The sequence below is a fragment of the Heterocephalus glaber genome, unplaced genomic scaffold (assembly GCF_053883595.1).
Source record: "Heterocephalus glaber isolate CG9 unplaced genomic scaffold, H.glaber_assembly_v1.0 deba00001606, whole genome shotgun sequence".
NCBI classification, from domain to species: domain Eukaryota; kingdom Metazoa; phylum Chordata; class Mammalia; order Rodentia; family Bathyergidae; genus Heterocephalus; species Heterocephalus glaber.
This window is the reverse complement of record NW_028258377.1, coordinates 22,431,889-22,459,356: the sequence shown is the minus strand read 5'-3', so window position 1 is coordinate 22,459,356 and position 27,468 is coordinate 22,431,889. Positions and strand designations below refer to the sequence as shown.

The window sequence follows — 27,468 nt, the reverse complement described above, 5'->3', positions numbered from 1 at the left end:
ATCTTTCACACTGCCTCGGGCATGACAGTCAAAATGTGACTACTGCATCCATTTGACAGTTTGACAGTTTCTACCTGAATCAAAATCCCAAGAAAAGCTTTCCATCCAGGAAAGTAAGTACCATCACAAAATTAAGTCAAAAACAATGTACAAACACATCAGCATTTATTTTTTAGGCAATCATTCTACAGTTAGCATTTTACTAGGCCTTGTTAAAAAGGTTTTATTTGCTTATTTATTGTTCTTTTCTTCCTGCAGTATGCTAAGAGACTCTCATCTGCATAACTAAAATTAAAAAGAAATTTTAGTAATGTAGATAATGCCAGAAAGGCAAAAGTTATTTTAAAATTGGGAAATGCTAAAATATATTATGTTTAAATATAATACAAAAAAGAGACCATTAGAAGAAATAAAAATATCTGTGAGGATTTTTATCTGCTTCATCAATATGCTTAATATCATGGAAATTCAGCCTTGATTTTATAATTCTGAAACATTTTCAGTGTTCTTTCTCTAGTAACTAACCTGTATTTACTTAGAATATCAATCAGCAGTATTTTTAGAGTGCATAAAACACTGTCTAATTAAGCTTTATTTAATTTGTTTTAGCTCAGAGTACATAGGAGACGGCACAATGTGAATTCCTCATTACAGTAAGCTTCCCTCAGAACTACAAATGGGTAGGACGCAGTGTCTCTGTGTATTTCTGCACTGTAACATCACTCACAGAAGCAGTTTCTCAGAAAGATGATAACAATAATAACGATGCTTAGCATTTATATAGCATTTTCTATCTTCAGAATGCTTTATAAACCTTAACTAAATAATGGTACTTGGAAGAATGAGGTTACAACACCAATGAATCAGCATGTCCCTTGTTGTAACGTTGGTCCTAGGAAATGCCACCGCCTGGTGTCAGCTCCCGGGGGATAGATTGCCCCTCGTGATGGATTAAAAGCAGATAAAATTGATTGGCTGATCTCTGCCTGCACTCAGAAGGAACCTCCATAGCCTTTGGATGTTTATACTGATTAACTCAACAGCAGCATCTTTATTTGCGCTCTCAGACCAGCTCTCCATGGGCAGAGCCAAATGGAGAGTTGAAGATAATTATCTGGACAATTCAGGCCCAAATTTTCACTTATTCTGAGTCGCCAGAGGGGTTGCTTCAGTGCTCTGTACCCAGTTTTCTCAATCACAGCAGTATTGATATTTGGGGCTAGAAAATTCTTTGTAATAAGAGATTTAGCAGGCTATTTCGCAGCAACCTTGACTTCTGTGTATTACAGTGCTGCTTACACCCACCTCCCCCATGCCTCAGAGTAAACCCAAATCGTCTCCAGACATTGCCAGCCTTCTCTGTGGAGGGAACTCCGCCCACCCTTCCCCAGAAGAACCATGGCTGTGTGCTCCGCTGGTGGCTGGATAGCCTTATTCTGTTTTAACAACCCGTATTTGTCTCAGCAGCGCCTCCTTTGGCAGTGAAGTTCAGGGATTTTATTGCAGTTTGACTTTCACAAAAGTCAGGAGGAAACCCCAATGACTTGATTTAGGACCCTTTTATTTTTCAGGTCAGTTTGGATGACATGTAGTTTAACCACCTCCACCAGTGCCAGAATAAGGAACTCTTCCACACTGAGCACAAAACAGCAGTATAAATAGACCCTGAAAAATCAGTTTAGCATTACAGTTATGAAAAACTTATTTCACAGGGTTTTGAGATAAGTTGACAGAGGCTAGTTTGAAAGCTCAGCCTTAAGCATTTTGCTTCTCAGCTGGGCTTAGAAAATTGCTGCAACTGTAGTTGTAAGGAAAATACTACCTCAAGGCCCAATCATAAAAGCTTCTATCAGACAGACATCTGCAGTTATTTTGGATCTGTATTCAGTAAGTTTTATATGGACCCAATTCCCAGAAAAACTCCCCCAGTCTGTTTACATAGTCAGGATAAACTGGCTGTGTTTTCCTTGTATTCCTGTGAGGTGCTAATTATTCATCTACTGCTGGGATAGTTCATGTTACTGGTGGACATTTTAGATACTATGTTCATCCTTACTCTCCCTAGGATTCTCTAGGAACAAAATTATTTGATATGAAAACCTTTGATATTACAAGTTGTGTTTAACATTTCAAGCCTCATTTACATCAGTTCAGTTCAGTGAGTTGCTAAGCACATAGGACCATGGATCATGGAGGAAAGGAAACCTATAGATGCACTCAGTAGCCTGAAGGTATATTATGAAAAATAATAAAAGCAAAATGCTGAAGTATCTAAAGTTTATCCGCACGGGGTACAGTTAGTGTGACTGCTGAACACTACATTGGAATATTTTTCCAAACAAATAAATAATTAAAAAAAGGAGTGGATCATGAAAACAAATAAGAATTTCTTGATGTATAGATAGTACATATGATACACATGGCACATTCTGTTGTGAGGTGATTACCCAAGCATGAATGTACCAAATCCTCTATTGATCTCAATGCTAGCTTATAAAAACTTAAGTCTTTTATGCTTTTTCCTGCAAATCACTGAAGGCCTTGACAATTTCCACATGGGCTGGAACTAGGCAAGCAGTTAAATAGTTACTGTACATCAAGGAGCTACTGACTAATGGCTGCAGCTGAAACACCTGCTAACCTGCTATTGTAAGCATTTATCCAGTATTTGCCTGCAGCAGAAATAAATGAATAAATAAACTTTTGCCAGTCATATTACATGAGTTAATGTATTATAGCATTATGTAAAGTAGCAAAGTGCATTCTTCTGGGGCTTTTTAAAAAATCATTATTTGTAGCAGTTTAGAACTTATCTGCTAGCTTCTCTGCTCCATTTTCCTTGCTAGGGTTTCTACAGGGCTAGTTGGCCTTTGCTCTGGGAGAAATCCCTTTGAGAAAATCTCTTTCCTAATCCCCAAAGAGTTTTAAAATGGCATTACAAAAAGGATGGATATATTAAACACCTCAGCTGTCAATGAATGGAATCAATAACTGTGGGTACATAGCTTACATTATGTCTACTTACACAGGACTTCCAGTATTTGGAAAGAACAGCTTTTCTTTTGACAAGTTGGTACCAGCTGTTTCAAGAATAACACAGCTGTATATCCCTAAAGCACCTGCCTTATCTTCCATAATTTTAATAAAAAAATGAATAGAATAATGACCAGAGAGGACAGACTACTGCTAGAAGCCTCTTTATTTGCAGCATTATTTTTATTTACATATTTTAAAAGTAGCAAGAAAAAATTATCAATTAAAATAAAAAACAAGAATCTAGAGGTGGTGACTCCACTACTTTATAAGAGAGCATTTGTTCAGTCAGTAGAATGTATAAAATATATAATTGCAGCAATGATATCATTAAACACAACTCTTATAATGAATAATATTGCTAAATAAAATACTGTATGTATAGTAAGAAATGTATTGTGCCACAAATTACATTGTCTGTAGACTTGTCATTTCTACTTTGAAGGCTAAATTTAATCTTTAAACTTTTAAAAATAAAATTTGCTCCAATTTTTAAATATCTCCTTCCTTTTCTAATTCAGAAATCCTATACAGGAGATTATGTGTGTCCAAACCTAATATGAGAGCATGTTTCTAGTGATATATACCACCTACAATAAAGAGAGAAGAAAGTTGAGCTCTCATCATTTTTAGCATCATCTTATATTTCACTGCCTATGGTAGAAATGTTCCTAATTTAACTCTTCCTTTAGTTGTTGTTATTGCTTAATTTTCTGATATTGTGGCAGGAGTACAAGAGCAGGGGCTCAAAGTGAAAAGGTCCTTCATGATATATATGTTTGAACAGAAGCAACTATGTTTCATATTTCCTCACAAGATAAAGGCCTAAATTTTAAAAATTTAATGTACTAGCTTCTTATATTGCTTTATCTTTGATCATTTTTGCTTTTTAGGGGAATTTAAAAAGATTTATGAGTACATATATCCCGGACATAGTGGTTACATTCTTCATGTGGAGTGATACATGTAAATTACACATCTTAACTCTTGTTGCACCCCCTTCCCTAAAGCTTGGTTCCCAGCCCCTCGTTTCATTGGGAGGTTGTTTAACCTTTAAGAGGTAGGACCCAACAGGAGAAAGTTAGGTCATTGGTGTCCTGCTCTAAAGGGGATATGGAGACTCCTGCCATCCTCTCCTCTCTCTTTTTGCTTTCTGGCCACTGTGAGTAGAGCAGCTTGCTCTACCACATCCTCCATCCCATGTTTTTCTGCCCTGCATGGGTCTAAAATAAATCTTTGGCTAAAATCTCCCACACAATGAGCCCCAAAAATCTTTTCTCTCTTTAAGTTTATTATCTCAGTCTCTTATTACAGTTACAGAATGTTGACTAGCACACATATATTTACAAAAATAAAACTAAAGAAAAATATTCCCTTTCCAATAGCATCAAACTATAAAGATGGAATACATGTGTCAAAAAAGTATAAGAAATATATGTGTGTATATATATATATATATATATATGCTGAAAACTTAAAAAAAGTGATATCAAAAGAGAGTAAAGAAGCACTAAGTAAAGGAAGACTTCCAGTGTTCATAAATGGGAAGATTTAATATTGTTAAATGGCAGTATTTCTCAAACAGATATGCAGATTCTACACAATTCCTACCAAAATCACAGCTGGTTTTTTTTTTTAAGGTATTAACCTGATCCAAAACTTCCTGTAGAAATACAAGGGACCCAGAATATCCAAAATAATTTTTTGAAGAATAAATTTGAGGAACTTATATGTTCTTATTTTAAAACTTAAGTACAACCCTCTAACATTCAAAATAATGTGGTAGTGGCCTAAGAATAGACATGTAGACCAATACAATAAATTTGTGATTCCATTAATAAACCCTTACATTTATGAACAACTGATTTTCTACATAAATGGCAAAACAATTTAATAAGGACAGAGTAATCTGTTTAATAAAATGGTGCTATAGCCCAGCATGGTGATGCACACCTGCAATCCCAGAACTCAGGAAGCTGAGACAGGAGTATTGTTAGCCTGAGGCCAGCCCAGATTACTTAGTGAGTTCAAAGATTGAGAATCTGTTTTAAAAAGTTCTAGGACAACTGGAGAGCATCATCCAAAACAATGAAGTTGGACCCCTACCTTACACTATGTATAATAATCAACTCAAAGAACATAAATATAATGAACCTAAGTAAAACTAACTGTAAAACTATAAAAATTCTGAAAGAATAGGAATAAACCTTATTTTCTTGTGTTAGGAGGTTTTATTTTCTTAGATATGACAAAACAAAAGCAACCAAAAAATTCCACATCATCAAAATCAAAAATCTTTGAGATTCAAATACTATCCCCAAGAATGTGAAAAAAAAGGGAGGAATATTTGCAAAGCATACGACCGATAACTTGTAACCAGGATAAATTGAAAACAAAAAGAAACACTCAATGACAAGAATAAATTCAGTAAATTAAAGAGCAAAATGAAAAATAGGTAATAAGAAACAGAAAAGATCTTTTGCATATAAGAATGGGACTAAAAGATGGAGGAAGGGAAAAAAAAGGAGAAAAGATGGGGATATTCAGGCTGGGAATGTAGCTCAGTGGTGCTTTGATCCCTGGTACCAAAAGAAGGGAAGGAAATATAATAAAGAATTAAGAGGTGTTATGCACATGTAGCAACTCCCCCCAGTTAATGTAATCATTATGTGCCGAAAACATGTACTAATTAAAATAAAATTTTAAAAAAGAATAGATGAAAGTCAGAATAAATGTTTCTGCAAAGATATGGACAAATGGCCAAGAAATACCTTAGGATATGTTCAGCATCATTATCCATTAGGGAAATGTGAATCAAAGCCACAGTGAGATACCACCTCACACTCACCAGATAAATATGAAAAAAGACACACAACAATAATTCTTCATGAGAATGTGGAGAAACTTTAACCACCATAGATTGTTGATCAAAATCTAAGGTAGTAATCATTTTAGAAAGCAGTTTGCCAGTTCCTCAAAGATTGAAACAGAAGCTTGCCCTAGGACCCTACCAGTTCTGCTAATAGGTACTTATCTAAGGTAGGCAAAAATATGCATACCCACAAACACTTGCACATGAATATTCACAGCAGAATTATTCCTAATAGCCACAAAATGTAAGCAGTCCAAGCACCCATCAACTGATGAATGGATAAATCAAATGGAGTACATCCATCCAATGGAATATTATTATGTTGTAAAAAGAGATGAAATACTAATAGCATAGTCCAACCTTGAAAACATTATGCTATTTTTTAAAAGGTCCATCACAAAAGACCACCTTTTTAATTTCATTTTGATATATGTAATATGTAATAACTGGCACAAAGCCTTTTTATTGTTTTCAACATTTTGTCAACATCTCTTAGTGTGTTTCAATATCCACAGTTAAAATATATATAATATTTAGTAGTGTTTCTGAAGGAAAAATCATTTACACTTAGGTACAAAAAGTTTTTCTGAATTTTTCTTCTCATTGAAGGGGTAAGGGCTATGACTTGGGTAAAAATACTGATAATACTGCATATTGTAGGCAATTATCATTTTTTAATAAAAGTAAGTGAGTTGCTGAATCCATTCATTTATTTAAACAAAACTATGTGTGGTACCCCTCCAACGGGTCTAGTACTCCCTGGACCAAGGGTCTCCAAGCCCTCAAACAGGATTTATGGAAACAAGTACTAACCAAGTAAAGAAATAAAATAATACTTAAAGATGATGTAACAGCTGAGGAGAAAATAAAGAAAAATGGGATAATGAGTATCTAGGGAGGACAGAATGAGGAAAAGATTTTTAAGATCTAAACAAAGAGAACTCTGGTTAACTGTAAAAGGAGCTTGATGTGCCCTCAGGGGCATGAACAGAGCCTGCAGGGGTTCAGTGTACTGATCCAGAGTCCGTGCAGAATGGGCGGAGGGCAAGTCAGTGATTAGGGGAGACCCCAGCATTTGAAGTCTAGTCAGAATATTTAGGAGCCTGGACTTTATTCAAAGTACCATAGGAAGTCATTGGAGGGTTTAAGTGGGGCAGTGCCATGATCAGATAGAATTCTTAAAATTCTATTGATTGTGTAGAAAGAAAGTGTATGCGGGTGAGGCAGGAGGTCCAGTAGCAGTTCCTCAGGCAAAGGTCCATGGTGCTGTGTACCTGGATGACAGCTGAGTATCAGTGGAAAGTGCTCAGACACGAGTGACTTAAGACATTTCTTTTTTCTGCTTGATTTTATTCTTGTGGGATGTAAGAATATCGAACAATTTGTTTAGAGTTTAAAAGTGAATTTCTGACTGATTATCTGGCCTTGCCAAAATAAAAGGCATACAATGTCATCTGAGTATTTTTCTGGGCAGCTCTTGCCACTTCTCCCTCAATACTTAGGGTGTAATCAATAAACATAGCAGAGGCTATTCATTCCACCAGGATGGATTCCAACAAAAAGCCTCTATTCACACTGGTAATAGTTAGACTTCCCTCGTTCCATCACATTATGTATTATGTCTAGCTGTCTTCAGTCACCCACCTTCTTTACAGTCCCAGGGTGATTAAATGCTCTGTTGGCATAAGAATAATTATAAAGCTGGGCTGTTTATGCTTCTGTTCATGGTGGCCATGACACGGTCCCTCCAACAGAAGGTAAGAAACTATTCATTAAAGCACAGATATTCATACATTTTCAGAATTACGAAATGTAATGCTTGCTGAGGTTTGGGTTGAGTCTTCAAGGTGTCCTCCAAAAACAGAATAAGATCAATGCAATCTTTTCAGTTTATATTAATAGGCTTAGTGAATTTTAGTAGGCACATGATCATGAAAATGTTTTTTAAAACATTGCTGGAGACATAGTCATTAGTATCTGTTGTCAGAGCTCTTCCATTATGAGGAGAACATGTACCTTTTCACAGATTTGAACTCACTAGGCCAATGGCCCCAAAGATACCAGCAAGCAGTTATAAATAGTTAACATTCACTAACTCGAATTTTGCAAGTAGTAGGCTGGCTGCTCTGGGTTTATTTTAGAGCAATTAAACATGATTTATTCTCCATCATTTATTGACTTATTCATCCAGCAAATGATTATTGACTGCTTACTGCTATGTTATACAATGTGAGACATACAAAGGAGCCCAATTAATAATAATAATGACTAGCAATTGTTGAGTAGATACTGTAAGCCAGCACTCAGAGCTGTTTATGCTTTCCCTCAATCATGTTCATAATCATAAACTTACCTTCAGACACAGCTGCCATTATTATTTCCAATATGGAGAAGAAAACTGAGTCATGGAGAGCTTTGAAAATAAGCCCAAGGACACCAGGGTATATTTGAAAAGTTGTAACTGGCAAATCCAAAAACCGAACTCAGGTATTCTTACTTAGATGTGTAGCTTACCTAGAGATGGCAAAGAGCTTCTCCTCAAAATTCATGCCTGCTAGTTGGAAAAATCAGACGCATGTGATGACAAGAATAATTTACAGTAAATTCAAATGCGAACACAGGTAAGAACAGGTTTTGAAAAAAAGAATAAAAAAACTCAAAAACCCCCCAAAACCCCCTCAGTTTCAGCCAAAGTCAGAGGCTCTCAAACTTGGCTGCAAATTGATCACCTGAAGACTTTGAAAATAAATAAGTAAATGCGGGTGCCTTGATCCCAACCTGGGGTTTCTCATTTAATTGACCTGGCAAGCACTTGTGCAGCTGGATTTTTAAAATGTTTCCCCAGGTAATCTAATGTTTAGCCAAGTTGAAAACCACTGAACCAGAAGGACTAAGAAAATATTGGGAAGAGGAGAGGCTCAAAATTAATTTTTCAAGAATAAATAATGATCTCAAAAGTTACAAATGTGGGTGGATAAGAATTATGGTGAAGGTGTATGTTTATATTTGGATTAGATCCTTGCTACTCAAACTTGGGTCCTGGGATCTGCAGCATTGGCATTACCACAGAGTGCTTAGAAATGTGGAATCCAAGACCCCCTCAAATGACTGCTTCTATGTCATAGTTTGAGACGCACTAGCATAAAAGAAAAAGATCCACATTAAGTAACCAGAGAGCATATTTTGGATTGATAAATGATGCCAACTGTCAATAGGTAGAATGGAGAACCTAAGGCAAGTGTGAGATGGATGCCATAAAGGACAACCCAGCCCGTCAGGGGACTCAGTTGTTACAGCAACTAGGATGCATTTTGAATTTTGCCCTGGGGAAGTTGGGAAGCCTAAAAACTTACAAATATAACGACCAAACAGATTTGAGAAGAAACGGGCCAAACATGGCAGTTCTTGCAAAAGCCTCCATGAGAATCCTCACTTCATAGATAGGAAAAGAGTGAAACTCACACTGGGATACAATTTACTCAGCCAGTCCTTATCTTTAAAATGTATTGTTTTATTTTCAGGAATTCTTATCTCCCCGAACAGCCTCACTTTGGAGTTACATTGTGTATCTGAATAAAGACATAGGCTACATGTTACTCTGAGTGGCAGTCAGTGCATTTAAGGCAGCTTTGATATTTCTTCCACAAGATTTTTCCTCTAGAGTATAGGAAGACGATTTGTAGGGACAATATGTGAATTCTAATGGTGCCTCAAAGACATTTAAGATGATCTAGCAACAATGTAACAATTGAACCATAAATTTTCCATGTGATCATTAGCTAGGGTATTATATTTAATAACATACTATACTTGAAAAGGGTTACTGTTAATTCTGGGGAAATGATATCATATATATATATATATATGAATTGAATATTTTTAGTCTGAAATCTATGTAGAATATACATTTTTATTTGATAAACCTTTCAAATGTATCTAAAACCTAGGTTACTATGCATCGTTGTAATAAGAGATGACATCCATTTTAACCTTAGAAATTTACTGGTGTATGGAAATTTTTATTGGTTAAATGATGGGCACATGCCTTGACCTAAAAGAATTCTTTAACATTAGAGAAAGCTTTTCATAATGCAGTGTCTAATACATTGCTTTGCATACATTAGAATCCTTTCTTAAGGAAAAATCACAAGGACATTATATGAAAAGATGCTGTACTGTTAATAGAGTTTATAAAAATAAACCTCTTAAAATTTATATAAAATGAACTACATCTAAAGTATATGAATAAATTTTTAAAGCAAAAATAACAGAACTGAATAATCAAATGCACTAGAAATATCTGTGAAATTATCTACTCATCATCAATATATGTTATCAGAAGGGTCATAAGGTGATAACTCTCAGTGTTGTCACTATTCTTAAATTTAAGCTTACAAAACAATTTTCAAGTTTATCCATGTCTTATAACTTGACATTGCAATTTGTTTGTGTTGCCCCTAGATGGTGATGTGTCTGCTTTGGTCATAATCATATGGTCTTAGTCACTGCAAGAAGGAGGAAAAAGATGAGGTGAACTTGACAGTCACACTATGAATGCCTAAGTTCTTTATGTGGGAAAAGTAATAATAACGGATTGCTTCCTGCAGGCAGATACTCATCATATAAATAAGAAAAAACTACACCCAAGCCTTCAAATAATTCAATACTCATGAGAGACATTAGAGAAATAATATGTTATCTGGCTAGAGAGTAGGGTTGTTCAATATAATATAAAAGGAAGGAAAGATGCATAGAAGAGAGTTTTCTGATTCTTATGGGGAAAAAATGTGAGATTTCAGATGATAATTCTATTAAGCAAAGGCTTAAAAGAAAAATAGTTCCCCAAAAATGGAAAAGAAAGAGAGACCATTGTAAAAGAAAGAAGCAAGATATGCTATGATACAGGGTGTAATATACTCATAAAAAGATGGTCAAAATGTAGATCAAAATGTAGGATCAAAAATGTGGATCAAAATAAAATATTCCTGTGGTAGGAAACTAGAGGAAGACAGTACAGTACTTGATTGTAGGTTTAAAACAGATGATCAAGTTCAAGGCCTGCCATATTGCTGGATTTGAACCTCCCATTGAACACAATAGGGAGACATGAAATATATTTAAGTAAAAGATAGCATTATAAAATCTATGAGATGAAGAGAATGGAACAAATGTTAATGAAGGCAATGGTTCTTTGCTAGAACCACTGTCTCGTGTTTCATGCTCAGTTATCTTTTCTCCAATTGAAATGTAAATTGAGAGATGTTATTGGCCCTAATTCCCTTCTTTCCTAAGCTCTCTCTCTTTTCTTCAATGACCACAGCTGGGCACTGACCTGTTGACTTCCTGTAAAGGTCTAGACCTACTGGGAATGCAGTTAGGGGTAAGAATTGGGTAATTACACATCCGAATATAAATCCCTTAATTGCTACTTTATTTGTTCTTGCCTTTACCTTGCATGTCTAGTCTTTATTGCAAAATAAAATAGAATAAAAGTGAGGGCACTGTGCCCTATCTCTGGCCTGTACTTAGAATAGGTCTGCTCAGATGGGGTGCTAAAAACTGCCCAAGCCCAGGTACCCTAGGATAAAGGACCACTTTGCTGTGTTCCATGGAAACTGCTTTTGGAGCTGGCTTTGCTTTGCACTTGGCTTGCCAGAAGACAAAGGCGCACAGTTTGGTCACTGATAATGCTAATCCTCTCCGACAATTATCTGGCAACCTTTCTTATTGGAATATCTTTGAAATGTTCTTAGTTGGGGGTGAGAACAGAGGTCTTTTAATCTCAAAACCAAATCCTTATTTCTCAAATGTCACTTCACTATGGAAGGCGCTCTGCTCCCAGAGTCACTATGATATAATCACAGGGCACATCCAGGCCTTGTCGCAGAAGCCTTGGGATGGAGATGGTCTCTTTTACCAGAAACGGCAGATTGGGAAGATGTCATGTGTTGAGCATTTGTAGAATTTAACTTGCCTCCTCACAGGTTTCCAGGCGGAGAGCTAGTTGATGGCTATGAACACTTCAAAGGTTTCGGGAAGGAAAAGAAAAGAAAGAAAAATAGAAGGTGAAATTCCAAGCCATTCGGTATCTCCAGCCTGAGTTGGTTCACAGTGTGTGGGGGAAACCCAGCAGTGAAGCATCCCGAGGCCTCTGGAAAACACACACAAATGACAGCAGCTTCTCCACAGTTTTGCTGCTCCTGAGAAGAACTGCGCACTGTACCGAAGATCACCCTTGATCCCGCTGTCCTTCCTCTGCCCCTTGTCTCCCTTTGTCCCACCCAGCTCACCAGGAAGTTTGTCTTGTGAATAGCTTCTTTTCTCCGGGAGGCTTATCGGCTTCTAATACCACTGCTATGGCTTCCACTCTGCTCTAAGCCTTTTCTTTGGGTGAGGACATTTTCATTTCCCAACAACCTTGATTCAGTGTTACTAACCATTTCTTTTTTTTCTTCTTTTTTCTGCTCTGTGTGTGTGTGGTCCTGGGATAGAACCCAGGGCACTGACAGAACCTGAGACCACCCTGAACACTCTACTATTGAGCTACACACCCTTGTCCTTTTTCATTTTTTAAAATTTTCAGACAGGGACTCCCTACGTTTCCCAAGTGGGTCTTGAATTTGTGATCCTCCTGCCTGTCTCTCATCTCTGAGATGACAGGTGTGGGCCTTGAGACTGACTAGTAACTACTTCTCTGAAGAGAAATACTGAGGCTGACAGAGATCGTAGAACTTTCTTGAGATCACCAAGTTAATGGAGTTGGTAGGATGTGCTCTGCTGCATTTCTTCCTTGATTCTATGGCTTTAGCATCTTTGTGTCTCATGTCTGAAAAGAGCTTTGTTACTTACACTTACTAACAGAACCCTGGAGCCAAAAACAGCCAATACATTTTGCACTCTTTGACTTTTCCATTTTGTCCCTGGACCAGATACTTGTCCTTGGTATTTTGATTTTCTTCTAAGTTCACCCACTTCAGAGACTGGACATCTTGTTCATATCATTGAGATTTTCACATCTAGGGAAACACTGGTGAACCAATCTGAGATTCGATAGGATTCTTTTACTCCCTCCGTATTTTTAAAAATATATTTTTAGCTTTAATAAATTTTATTTGATTTTATTCCATTCCCCCCCGAAGCCTTCTCTTCTCCCTATGTACAAAAATCTGTATTTTTGGCACCCTGGAATCTGTGGCTTGGGGATTTGTTGATATGTACTTTAATAGGCCAGGACACATATGTTAAGATGAAAATAAAAGGAGGAGGAAAGGAGGGTGTTAGGATTGCTATGCTTGTGGTGTACTCCTATTCTAGTTTAGGCGTTGCTTCCATAGAGAAGGAACAAGGTGATAATTTCCTCACCCATTGTGGGTGCCATGACTGACACCTCCCAGAGCAAAACGCAGATGAGCACAAGAGAAAGCATGACAGATTTATGTAGTCATAGTTTTATATGGCTCAAGAGCTTTCAGAATGAAGACCAAAAGTCACAGGGGGAAAAGTCCATTTTTATCCTTAGATTTGATGAAGCAGAGACAGCTGTGTAAAAATGTGATTGACCAAAAAGCATATGATTGAGCAGTAATTGGCGGGAAAAGCGTCTGCCTGTGCTGACTCTCCTGGGCCTCCTCGAGAGCGCTGCTTCCTCCTGGGAATGGGCAGACTCCTCGGGGGATGAGGGTCTTATTATCCTACCCACAAGTAGATGAGATAATTTCTTAATGGCCAGCTCTTACGGAGAAGGCCGAACAAGGTTAAAGTAATATTTTTTGACTTTGTGACTTGGTTTAGGGGAAACAATCCTGTTTTATGCAACCCACCTTGAAAAAGAGGAATTCTAGTTTCTCTTCAAGAGAGAATGAGGGCCAGGGATTTAGCTCAGTGGTTTCACCGCCTGGTACGCAAGCACAAGGACCTGAGTTTGATCCCCGGTACCAAAAAAAAAAAAAAGAGAGAGAAAGAATGAGGGAGGCAGTAATGAGACTGGAAAGTAAGAGGCTGCAGGAGAAACCTCGGTTCTGAGACTGCTTCTGAGGCCTTCCAGTGTCCTTTAGTTCAAAGTACTTAGCATGACAAAGCACCATATTTGGGGATCTTATTTTCTGAGCCCCAACATTTTTCATGCATTTTCATAAATAACTGTCACAGCAAATCTAGGAAAGTTTTTTTCCCCTCCTTTTATGAGTGGAATGACTGGGGATCAGAGATGTTAGGTAATAGAGACCAAAGTCACACAGATAGTCAGAGACTGAGATGATTTGAAGCTGTCTTCCAAAGGTTTTGTTCTTTTCACTCCCTCGTGAAGGTTTTCAAAAACACCATATACCACTGCTGTAGCCAAAAGGAAATCAGAAGTGCATGATCCAGGACTTCATTCTCAAAGCAATGCCAAGTCATTTGATGGTAAGGAGGAATTTAGGGGCGTGGATCTGTGAGCAGAATCTCAGGTGATGCGTGAGTATTAAACACAGATCTTCACTTTGCAAATGAAGCTCACTCCCCATTGCCATATGAATTAGTTTTGCCAAGAGGACATGTTGGCCTCATTTATTTTTCGTTTATTCATCTACTGGTGTGTCATCCGACGCTGTACACATAGGATATCATCAAAATGTCTTCATGTAGTAACAGTGAAGTTCTTTGGTTTTTCTCTGTCCCTTTCTTCTCCTTCCTTCTATCCCCGTTTCTTCCTTCTTTTCTCTTCCCTTTTGTCGTACTCACTTTCCTCACCACTGGAACGAAATATCAACACCACAACTTAAAGGAGGCGAGGCTGATTTGGGCTCACATTTTCAGAAGTCTCAGTGCTTGCATGATGGGCCAGTTCCCTGGCAGGAAGGCAGAGTTGGAGGGTCTGGCATGAGAAAGCTGCTCATGTCATGCCTTCCAGAAAGCAGAGACTGAGGGAGGGAGATCCACATCTCCGGGTCATGCCCCCCACTGGCCTGCCTCCTCTGACAAGTCCCTACCTCCTAACAGCCAGGCAGCTACAAAGCCTCATAATTCAGTCACTGCCCAAAAGCCCTTCTTATGAGCACATGAGGGCCTTGGGGGACCTTCTCCACCCAAATCATGATACTTTTCTCTCTCATTTTCTTCTTTCCTTCCCTCCAATGCCCCGGTCAAGGGCTGTGGAGTGTGTCACTTACAAGCTACATGACTTTGAGTGGAAAACTTTACCTCTCTGATCCTGCTTTTCTTCATCTGTGAAATGTTGACAACAAGAACAAGACCTTAGGAAGTCATTGTGAGGACACATTTCATTAATATATAAAAAATACTAGAACAAGGCTCAGAGTATTGTAAGCACTTAATAAAATGCAGTCATCATTTTTCCTTAAGTGAGTAGGCATTAATCTAGGCTTTGTCCAACATTCACAAGATGCATTGCTAGGGAGCAATTGGAATTTCCCTGGTAGAAGGAAAATTGTCATCACTATGTTTCTCTCCGCTTCCTTGTAGTACTATGTTTCAACTATAACTTTTAAACATCTTTACAGAACTCTTTTTTCTTAATTCCCTATTCAATGGCAATGCATCTCAGTTTGTATTCTCTGGGCCTTTTCTGCACCATGTCTCTGTGAGGGTACATAGCCCGGCGAACAACCTGATAAAAAAACAAACTCAGTAACGTGGAAAACTGAGGTACACAGGAAAAATAAAAATTATGGAGCCCTCATGAAATGTTTTTCATCTTGAAAGTGCTTTGAAAACATTAACTAATTAATTAATCAAAAAGAATTTCTACCAATCAGTGAAAATGCTCTTTACAATGTATTAAGCCTCTTGAAAGGTATTATTTATTCAGCGATGTTTTCTCTTTAGTCTTAAGGGAATCATCACTTTCTTTTTTTGGAGACATTTCAGATCCCGTGGAATTTCTGCACACCTCTTCCACTTTGTGTATCTCAGCAAGTCTGAGTGTGTGAACACACACACACAAGAAGAGACACAAAATACTCCCTTACAATTGTGCCTGTCAATGGTAATGCATTCAAATATTATTTAAGAGTCTCCAATCTTCTTATCAGTTTGTACTGATCTGGTGATAAATTCAAGAAAAAAAATTCTGCTGATTCTCAAGTATCAGTGTTACCTTTTGAGTCCATCTACTTTTCTTTCTCTTCTATGGCTCCAATGAGTAAATCTGGACTCAGTACTTTATTGCCGTCTCCCTACACTCTAGCTACTCATTGAGTCTCCAAAATATTGGCCCTATTTTCTAGCCTACAAAATGTAACTAAATCTCTGTGTGACAAGGAAGAGTAGTGGTAACGATGTTATGTTCCTTAATTCAAAAAAACACATTGAGCAGCTGCCTTTCATTTATTTATATATTCCCGTAGCTCACACTTTATGTGGTCCAAGTATTTATGTGAATCACAGCAATGGAGACAAGCATGATCTGGATAGCAGTAAGGGATTCAAGGAATCTGCTGTGCAGAAGGCAAGAGGGGGCCAGAGCACAAAGAACCCTAACAGAGGGGCCAGAATGGATGTCTGCAAGGAAGGGCTTTCAGAAGACAGTTTGGGGCTGGGGCATTCAGAGGAGGCTTTGTAGAGTAGGTGGCACCCAAGTGAGGCATTTAGAGAGGAACTGGACTGTGGAAATGATGAGAACAGAGTGTTGTTCCAGCACCCACTCTCCCCACCAGCATCCATTAGTACTTATTTTCACTACTCACACAGCATCAGTCATGCTGTGTAACAGTGTCCAAATCCGGCTTAGAACCCCTTCCCATGCAATCAGTACAGATCAAGTCCATTGGAGTATTTTGGTTCACAGGAGGGAAAGCACACACCATCCTGGGCCACAGTGTAAAGAGCCTTAGGTAATAGACTGAGGAATCCAATCGTTATGTTCTTGATACTACATGGCAGTTGAAATACTGATTCATCAACATTTTCAAATATTCAACAATATTGCAATTCAAAGATAGCCAGAAGATCTACTGAGATGTGTTATTGGAAGGCTTTGCTGTGCATTAGGTCTCTCAAATATTTTATGGAAAATTTAATTCTTTCATTCTTCATCAGTCTGTTTCTTGCTATTATGAAATTTCTAACAGTTTACCTCCCGTTTTCTAATTCCCTTTGGGCTTGTAGATTTACACTTGTTAGAATGTTGCATAAAATTAAAGTACATAGGCTCTATGCAACTGTTTGAGAGTTTTCAGAATTTAAATTTAGATAATGCTATGCTTGTGTGAGCTACTTAGACATCATTTATTTTACCTGACTGGTTTCTGCAAAGATAAATGATTATCATATAAGATACCATACAAGACTCACCTTTTTCTATCCACCGAATCTCATGCAAAAAATGCAAATGCTGGCTGGCACCTGGTAGAGAACATGCCAGCAGCCTTTTATAGCTACCTCAGATCAAGAATCACATTCCAAAGAGTTCCCTCTGACCTCTTTTCAAAGCAGTAAATCATGGCATCTACTAAATCTTCTAAACAAACCTGGAGAATAGTAACAATTTAAAAATGTGTGGATTGTTTGTATTCCTCCATTTCCCATGCTTACGAAAGTGAAAATTTTCCAGAGTACATACCCTGTGAAGGATTCTAGGAAGTTGATGAGCATGTCCATTGAGAGTGAGTGATCTTGGCAATGGTTCCCCCTACTCCGGAAGGATATTTGATAGGAAAGAGAATAAAGGCTCATCAATGGGGATTCAGAAACTTTTGCTCCAATGACACTTTGATTGGTTTTGATGGGTCCAGGCCACCAAGCTCCAAGGGCCCCCCTTTATTAATCTGCCAAATGATCAACATACTGGTTCTTTGTATAGGCTATTCAGAGATTAAGGGTTCTTGGAGAATAGTGGTATTGCTGTCCAGAAAGTGCTGTGCACACTAAGTACAAACGAGAGGTCTCCATCCTCCCACCCCTCCCATAGCTACCTGCAACTGTAAAAGGATGTCCAAGATTATAGGCAGCAGAATACAGAGTTCAGAACATTCATTTTGGTATCAGACAGAACTGGATTCGTATCCAGCTTGACTGCCTATTCCTTGTGTGACTTGCTCACAAACGGTTTGCTCTCGTGGAGCCCCTGTTTCTTCATCTATGAAATGGGGATTATGACTATCTTACCTCAGAAGATTGCTATGAGGACTATCTGTGACAGTCTATATTAAACTGCTCAGTCTTTGAAAGTGTTAGGCAAGTCCTCAAAAAACATTAAAAGTCTACACCCTAATGTCACAGTAGAATATCAACTAACACTTCAAGTTTTCATCAAAGTTTTCCTTGAAGGTTGCTCCTCATGGCTTTTTTAACTGGTTATTCTCATCACGAATAAAAGATCCTGCTGCCCTGTGACAAAATTCAGCCTAACATATACACAAGAAGAGGTTATCAGGAATCCCAGGGACATTTCTGCTTTCTGAAGCATTCTCTAGAGAATAAATTTATTTCGAGTAAGAAGGAAAGAAGGGTTAATGTTTAATCTTTTCTTAGCAACCCCACTTTATTCATAATATTTCAGTGTAGAGCAAGTTAATAGCCAACAGTTGCAAAAGACAAATCCACAGTTAAGGGCTGGTATGTATTTATAGCTGGATGCATATGTCTATAGCTGTGAGGTATGTAAATAGAATAGATACAATTTGTGGATGTTCTGTGTGTGTACCTCACAGGAAGGACAGAACAGAGAGATGAATATTGCAGATAGGGTAGAGAATCCAAGAGGTAGAGATACTTTTCCATATCTAAGCATCTCATTCTTACAGATCTGATTCACGTAGGCTAGGGATCTTTGCAAAGGGCTACAAGCCAATTCCATTACAAAACAAAACTCTAAAATGGAAAAGTATTTAGTAAAAGTTCAAAACTTCCTCTTGTCTCCGAGCATGCCCAGCAGTCTGCTAGAAGCAAAGTGGTATAAAATGCAGGCTTTACTTTCTTGTGGGTTGCAGCCACTACTGTAGCTATAAATGACTGGCAAGGCAGGGAGCACTGGGTTCAAGGTCGGGCCTGAAAAGGCAGCAGAACCCTGCCAGAAGAGCAAATGTGGAGTGACAACAGATGGGGAGGGTGGTGCCGAGGGTTTGCTCGGTTCCTCCCCGATTGATTGAAAATGTTTCTGGTTCCCACATCCCAGGCAGGGGCCTCTGAAAAGTCTTAGTCCCTCTGCCATTCATGATGTCCTTTCTGCAGCGAAAGAGATCTGTGCTGGAAACACAGCTCTGCATTATGGCACTGGCTCTGACCTTGGCAAGACAACTTGAGCTTCTGACACTTGGGTTCTTTTAAGAGTTAATGAGACAGGGAAACACCTGCATGGCTCTTCTTCCTGGTAGTCACAGATGTGTCCTCATTCTCCACAGTATGGTTAGACTACAGTCACCACTCTGACTCCTGTCCCAGGCCTAATCTGCTCTGGAAATCTGAAATGACACAGATGTGGGTTCAAATCCTGGCTCTGCTAATTAATTCGTTGTAAAACATTGGGCAAAAGGCACTCACAAATGTGTGTGTGTGTATGTGTGTGTGTGTCTACACCTCTGAAGGTGTAGAGAAGCTGACAGAGTCGGAGTGAGTTTAATGTCTGCTAAGTTCTTTAGAATGAAATGGAATATAAAATATACAGATCACGATCCTCCTACAGTTAACAATCTACTGGGCTTTGGTTTGTTGGGAATCCTCAGTCTCCTCATCTGTAATGTGGACATAATAGTACCTATCCTGAAGAATTATTTTTAAGATTAAAATAGCAAAAGATTTGAGTGAGGTGCCTGGTATATGGTGGATACAACAAAGTAAGTTACAAATAATCCTAGCATGTGCCTTTTTAATTCTTAATTTTCCCATGATGCCATCCCATGATGCATCTGTCCCTCACTTCCCATGCGCTCTCTCCATGTGTTCTGATGGTAGCCTGAGAGAGAAGCAGCTTTCCCTGAAGTTAGCCATGTGGGTTTTAGTCCCAGACCTAACTGGAGTCCTTCTCTGCCTCTTACCTAGCTTTGTGACTTCCAGCATGCTACTTCTCGTCTCTCAGCCTCATTTTACTCATCTGTTACATGGGAGAAGTTTCAACTATATGAATTATTATTCTTATTGTAAGAGTAGTGTGTGTGTGTGTGTGTGTGTGCGTGTGCATATATGTAAGAAAAACACAGAGTGAGAGTGTATTTACCACCTGGCCAATGCTAGGGGCTAAGGAATTTACAGTGATGGTCCCTGGGCTTTTGGAAGACAGCCACTAGCTAAATTATAGCACAAATTGAAAACTGTACTGGTGTCAGATTTTTAAAAGTTCACGATGTCTTCAAAGTCGAGAATATAAGGATTTGACTCAGCCGCAGAGATTCCAGGTGGCTTTCCTGAAGAAGTGAGCCTGAAACAAGGAGTGAAGGATAAATAGGAGTTTGCTAGGTGAATATGGGAGGAAAATGCATTCCTCACAAGCTCTCTGTGATGTTCCTCATTAGCATCACAAGCATATGATCACCTTCTTGCTAGACCATAAGCTGGAAGAATACAAGGATGGTATCTGTCATCTGTCACCTCTAAGTCAGTGCCTCGAAGGAAGCACTGGAGTGCTGGTGGAAAATCGATGAATTTGTTGAATGAAATTAAGAGTAACTGCTGTGTCCTCATCTCACAGCTTTATTCAGATGCAGTTAGGAAAGTCACATATTTAAAGAACAAACAGCATGAGCTTGCTATTGGCACAAACCACACACCCATCCAGTCCCTGTCCTCTGGGAGAACTAGCACCACAGCTCAGTAGCAGTCTCTGTAGAATGAGACAAAGGACTCGAGTATAGTCAAAAGTATCATTAATGTTACTATTTGAACATTAGCAAATAGGAGGCTGTAGCTTATCCCAGGTCTGTAGGTTGTGGAAAACGTGTCAGGTACAGCTTGGAGGCTGAGGCTGTTATCCCTAAACAAACATCTAACCTTTGTCTTGGTGTAGATGCCTAGGGCTTGTCAATGATGCATTCTGTTTCCACCGGCTAAGAGTCAGTGCTGGGTTTAGATAGTTTAGGTTTAGGAGGCATTGGTGATATCAATTTATAGTTGGTATGGTATTCTGGGACTTCATTTTGCTTCTAGCGTTAATCATGTACTTCTTGGACAGCATATAAATCAGGGAATTCATGGACATCACATACCACAGAGCCTGCACATGGTAAGCAAGCAAGTTATGTGTAGCTGTTACTATTAAAACCGCCAGGCCCTGCTGGGTGTTTTGTCAGTTACCCTAAAACAGCATCAGCCTTTCCTGGACTGGGAATTGCTTTCTTTGGAGATTCCCTTTGTGAAATGAAGAAAAGCAACTCCTCTCCCAGGTCTGGAAGCCTCGCTGCTCCTCTGTTACCGTGCCCTGGGATGCAGGCACGGGGCAGTCGAGGTGAGGCAGGGCTGCAGCTGCTGAAGGTTCTGGAACCTCTGCCTCCCCTCGGCTCTGCTAGCCTCTGCCTCGCTCTGCCTTCCTAACCCTGGAAGGAGAAGTCTGGGTCCAGCTGTGCACTGGGCATGCTCGCGAGCCAGGGCAGGCTGGGGTCGCCTGCAGGACGCTTCGGCTGTGTATGCTCCCCAGTTTGCAGAGACTCGGATGCAGCTGTGGTGCATCGGGTTTTGCAGAGCTGAACCCTTGGTGCGTGCAGCCAGGGAACCCAGCCTCCCCGGGACAACCCCAGAGCAGAACTGAACTCTGTGCAGCCCCGGGTTTGCGCACTCAGAGTCTGCTCTTGGAAACGCCCGGCTGGGGTTTTCTCTGCAGACAAAGGGCTGCACGTGCCCCTAGCGCCCCTCTTTCACAGCCGCGAGCCCCTCCCTGGCTCCGTACCCCGCAGCCACAGCAGCTGCAGTCCCAGCGCCACCACCCAGCCCCGGCGGCCGGGCCTGTGCGCACGCTGGGGGCCGGGGATTGGCTCGCACTCCCCATTCAGGGACCGCGCTGGCGGCGGGCGGCGCTCGTGTGTGTGTGTGTGTGTGTGTGTGTGTGTGTGTGTGTGTGTGTGTGTGTGTGTGTGCGTGCGTGTGTGTGTGTGCGTGCGCGCGCGCGGGTGCATATGTGTGTGCGCGCGTGTGTGTCGGTGCGGCGCGCGGGCGGGCGCGTGTGTGCGCGCGAGGGCTCTCGTGCGGGAGCCGCCGGGTGTGCGTGCGTGTGTTATGGGTTTGATTCCAGAGCAGGTTGCACATTGGTCCTGGGTGGCTCGCAGGCTCAGGTCGTGCTTGGGCGTCCTCCTCCTAATCGTTTCCGAAGTAGCAGCAGGAGCAGAAGCAGCCGCGGCAACAACGGCAGCGGCGGCGGCAGCTCAGCGGCGCAGCCAGCAGAACTGTGCAGAAGCGAGCACCGTTTGGGGAGTCCGGAGGGCGGGTTAGAGGGAGGAGGAAGAAACCCTGTCTTGGTCTTTGGGATTATTTTTTCCCCCTTCTTTCCCTCTCTCTCTTTCTGGAGGGTGTGTGTTGCCCCCTCGAAGTGAAGGAATTTTGCTCCAAAGCGAGCTGGGACCGAAGACTCTAGGCTAAGTTATCTCTCTATGTAGATGGTGTCAGGGAGCGAAGCTACTGACCGAGCTGCTGGTAAATGTTTTTCACTTCTTACTCTTTATGCTTAAGGCTTTTTTCTCCTTTTCTTTCTTCCTCGTTTCCTTTCTGTTGCTCTTCATTCTGCAATCGCTCCTGAATCAACTGCAGTTCCTTCTCCCTCTCCTTGCGTTTGTGCAGTTTGCAACTTGTTTCATGGTTTTCTATGTATTTTTTTTTTTTTTTCTTCCTTCATCCTCAGATGAATGCTGGAACATTTAGATTCGGCACTTCGGGAGGTCATCATTAGTTGCATGAGTTTCAGGGGGGAGGGGAAAGGTTGGTAGAGCAGACTGTTATTTCCCTGCAGAAGGACTGCCGGTTTCTCTCTAATGTTCATCGCAATTATAGGGATTTTTTTTAGGATGCATTTTAACATTGCATTGATGTTTAAGGTTATCGTTTTCCAGGATTACAATGCATTTTTACTCAGTTTTGACAGCATGACAGATACCAGTGATTCCAGAGCTACTGTATGGCACAAGCTGGCTAAAATATTCAAAACTGCAGGAAGGATCATTTGCATTCCAAAAGAGAATTTCTTTAAAAATGTTGTTTTGCATCACATTGCTGCAGATTTGCAGGAAGAAATAATAGGTACTACTATTCATGTTGCTTGCAAAGATAGTAAACATATAAGTGGTTTAGTGCATAATCTACCCTTCTGTTCTCCTGTGATTGAGCTATTGCTAAATTTACTTAATAATAAATTTAGGGCTATGGAGAAAGAGGGAGATTGCTGGTATTGTTATACTCTAATTGGTGAGATATACAGCGATTTCTAACCTCAAACCAACCTTCTCCTATATCTTTCTTGAAGTGGATCTTGTCAGTTGGGGAAGGGGAAGGCAGTTTCTGCCCTGCACATGGAGTAAAATTATTTAAAATAGCCAACATAATGCATTCAAATTGGACTCTCTTTTCTTAAAAGCAGAACTTATTCTGTAAGTCACTACCATAATGTTTTTAAAATATTTAAAAATTAATATACAATAGTTCTTTAAGGCATTCGTATCATTTAAGGCATTCTTTGGAGGGCTCTGAGTAGTTGCCATGTTTCATTGTTTTGCCCCCCTTAACCCCAATTTTAGTTCCAGTTCAGGAGGAAAACCGAAGGGCCTGTAGGTAAAGGTAAATCAGCAATTTAGAAAGAAATCTGCTCACAGTTTAGCAATTTCTGCTAAGCCATGGAGAAAGGAACTAATGCATGGCTGTGTAAATGTAAGGAGGGAGACTGACAGAGCAGGTTGCAGTCTCAGTTCAGTTATTGTCATCTGGGGGAGCTCAGAGCTCTGAACTCAGGTGAAGATATCCAGTTCAGGAATACTCTGAGGCACATGTGTTTAACAGAGAGAAAATACTGGTCTGTGAAGAAGCCTGCTTCTGCTATGTAGTAGCCACATCCCAGAGTACCAGGTTGTCCTGTGTGCAGAGTTCGGTTTGCAATAATACTGTTAAACTTTGTTTTAATGGAAACTTAGCTGTTGTTGGCGGACCTGCACAGGACAGGGCAGCTCATTCAGGACTGAAGAAAAAACTAAATTAACAAGTCAGACTTTTTTTTTACATATAAGAAAACCTACCCTAAAACACTATGCAAATTCACCTGTTTGGGGAACCCTGGACTCACAAAAGCCTTCCTTAAAATTGTGAACAGAATTCCTGTGATCTAAAGCTTATTTATTCTGTTGTAGTTTACGGCTAAAAATAAGGCATTTAATTTAGAATGAAGGCTCAGCTTATTCATGAGTCCCTTGAAATGGCACTATTGGCACTTTCAAATATTTTCATGAACCCTTGAATTTGCCATTTTGATCAAGTTGGGCAAGGGGTAGGGGGATCTAAACTTCCTTTCATTAAGATTATAGTTGTTTTTGAGTGAAATATTTGTTTCTATGGGTAAGAAAGAAAAAACAAATTCATGTAGTAAACTCCAGTTGAAAGATCCCAAGGCATCTAAAGAATCATGGATCTCTCATTCTAGGACTAAATCCAGAAAGCAATATCCTCCATGCTGAGCAGCTGCATTAATCCTCCAGCTCCTCTACACACATGGGCATCAAGAGATAACTACCTGACCAGGCTCAGGACTTGTTTTGCAGGGCCCACGGGGCAAGATTCCTAATTGTTATATAATATATCCAAAGCATGAATGCTTTTACAAAACATTAAAATGTTTATCTTCAATTTCAGTATCTTCACTGGATGTGAAGACCAAAAATACATTGATTTAAAAAACGTTTTCTTTTTTTTTTTTCCTGCTGAGATTGGTTGATTTTTTGCCCACCCCTCTTTCTACTTCTAGTTTCCTGGCAACTTCTGTTAAGCTCTGATAATTTGTGTTAAAATATTAAACATATCTCTGTTCTGGATGTAATGCTAGGTTAAATTACTATTCAATTAACAGGATTTCTATTCTTACATGAATGTGTGTGATATCATGTTTGAGATTTTTGAGCTTGGGTTTATTATTATTATTACTATTATTATTATCATTAAGTTTCTTATTAAATCTTAGCTCATTTTGACTTTTTGTGCCTGGTGTTGATTTCATTTTAATGTATCAAAATATTATCATCTTGGTAGCTTATTGGTAAACTATGTAGTTTAGTGTAAATTTGTCTTCCTGTTGAATCTCAGCAATTGCGAAAACATGCTATCTGACCTCCTGGAGAGAAGGTAACTTTTTTTGGCGAGAAGGCAATGGAGAGACCCAGGTGTCTGAGACTGGATTCAAAAAACTTGACAATCACATTTGTCTCTACTATTAGGGTTTCTATTTTCTTTTTGATAAGATTGGAGGTTTCTGTGCATGAGTGAAGTGTTGATTATGCTAGAGCTACTGAATGTTTCTTAAAATTAATTATTTTTTTCATTGTGTAAGTGAAAGGAACTTTGAACTACTCTTGTGCTTTGAAAAAGAATCTGTATTGGCTAGCTGTTTCAGTGCTTTCTCTTTTGTTCAGATTGCTTTTGAAAGGTGATTTCTGGTGAAATATGGTCAAGGTCATTTTCAAGGGCCTTCTTATGCCTCCCTACCTGAGATCTAAAACTTAAAATGAAATTTAGAGAAGCAATACTTAGTGTCGAGCTACTTCCTTACCCCAAATATGGTTGTGTTGAAAGTATATGATTTTGTCTCTCGGTACTTTGCGTGAAGCAACAGTTTCATGCTTTCAGCTGCTGATTCTTAGTAGCCCTGATAGATTCACAAGGAGAAACCCTCCACTCTGTACATGCAACAGATTCACAACCTTCAGAGAGCAATACAAGACACCTTCCTCTACCTTCAGGCAAGGAGAGATGTCTTTCCCTATGCTTTCAATGAAAGGAAACAGTGATATTTCATTAGTGGAAATATATTTTCTAGGTTGACAATACCCCATTTAAAATTTCATGAAACTACCGGTAATTTTTAGATTCTTTTGTGATGAGAAAACAACAGTTTTGTCAATGTATCCTTTGTACTCTTGGCTTCTGTTTTGCCCTATAAAAGAACACTCACATGGTCCAGTACTATGTACTACCAATAACATACTTTTTTTTTTAACATTTTGAGTTGTTTTTCCTATCTAATAAAGACAAACAACTACTTAACATAATTATTTTACCTAGGCTAAGAGTGTACAAAAAGAGAATGATATATCTAGGCCTGTTCGTATTTTTAAAATATTTCATGAAGAGGTATACAATGTTTCCCCTAAAATCCATGCTCACTGCCTCAGTCTACTTAATATGTTCACTACTACAGTGTTGAAGTTGATATAATGCATCCTTTCTAAAAAAAAAAAAAAAAAAAAAAAAAAAGCACTTCTGAATGGCAAAGAATGATAAATAGTTTGCAAATAAGTTTCTTCCATTTTTGCTGAAATACTATACTTAGGAGCCTTGTAGGTAAAAAGAATTATAAGGGAAAAAAGTATAGCTATGTCCTTTCCAGCTGTGCTGGGTGTAAAAAGAGAGCAAGTATTTCAACTCTGTTAGTCTAGTAAAGAGAAATCGAAACAAAATAATGCACTGAATACGTTAAAGTAAAACTTGTTTTTCCCAGTAAGGATGCTTTTCTATCTGGCCATATGAATTGATCTTTGACTCATGGGACAATTGACAGCATCCCTGATCAGTGCTGTGTGGCTCATATCACTTTTTTATGATGGGTGCAGAGGGGCCATATACATCTTGGGAAATTTAGCAGCGCTTGCTTGGGCAGAGACAGGTGGTTTCTTTGAAGTTTAGATTTCTTAGAACCTGACTCCCATTCCTGGAGAGGAGGTGTGGCACCCTGCCCTGCACATCTTCTGAGATGACTATGGACTCTGACCAGTTCTGCTCTCTCTTCTCTAGTACAGTTCTGCCACAGGATTTTAGAACATTTTAGGTGTTTCAGCTCACTAATTCTTATTGCATTAATTTATGAATTTTGGAATGTGATGCAGATCTAGAAAAGTTTGGAACTGGGCTTTCTAAAAGAGTCTATTTTATTGCGCTGATGATAAAATTATTTAGCAATATGTAAGCTTAAACTTATTTTTAAAGTGCTAGAAATTTTGTATTGTCCGTTTCTGTTAATGAGACGTTTGTAAAGCACTTATTCTTAGTTATATAAAAGGGAGCTATGTACCCTTTAAAATAAGAACTTGTTCATGCATTTAGTTTAAAAGAACAAGCTACTTCTTTTATTCATTTATGTTCCTCAATCTTTAATTTACCTATTAGGAGGTGAAGACTAAGCTGAGGAATATAATTCACATGATGAAGATGAAATCGATTTTAATGATAATATAATATACTGATTCTAAATCTTGAGAGAAGACAGTTCTGTAGAGGATTCCTTTGGAAAAGGCTTATGTTTAAATATCATTTTTATTATTGCTTAGGGCTTAACTGATACTCAATATTTGAATATCTCTTCTACTTTAATTAGAGGAAAAGAGTATTTGTGGAGAAAAGAAGTACATCCTTGAAGAAAAATTATTTTGGTAGAGGTTAACATATCCCTTAATGTA

At 39.1% G+C, this 27,468-nt stretch overlaps 1 protein-coding gene across 11 annotated transcripts in view; it reads left to right on the top strand.

The window, feature by feature from the left end:
- Tenm2 (teneurin transmembrane protein 2) overlaps window positions 1–27,468 on the top strand; it is a 1,248,268-nt gene that overhangs the window by 38,198 nt on the left and 1,182,602 nt on the right. For 8 of the 11 annotated variants that reach the window (XM_087194513.1, XM_087194515.1, XM_087194512.1 and 5 more), the window contains exon 1: window positions 22,004–22,459. The exons of 1 other annotated variant lie outside the window; for it this stretch is intronic. The gene's annotated coding sequence lies outside the window, so the exon portion shown is untranslated. Of the gene's footprint in view, window positions 1–22,003; window positions 22,460–27,468 lie in introns of those variants that run through there. 2 more of the 11 variants (XM_021239927.2, XM_021239914.2) reach the window with 1 other exon arrangement.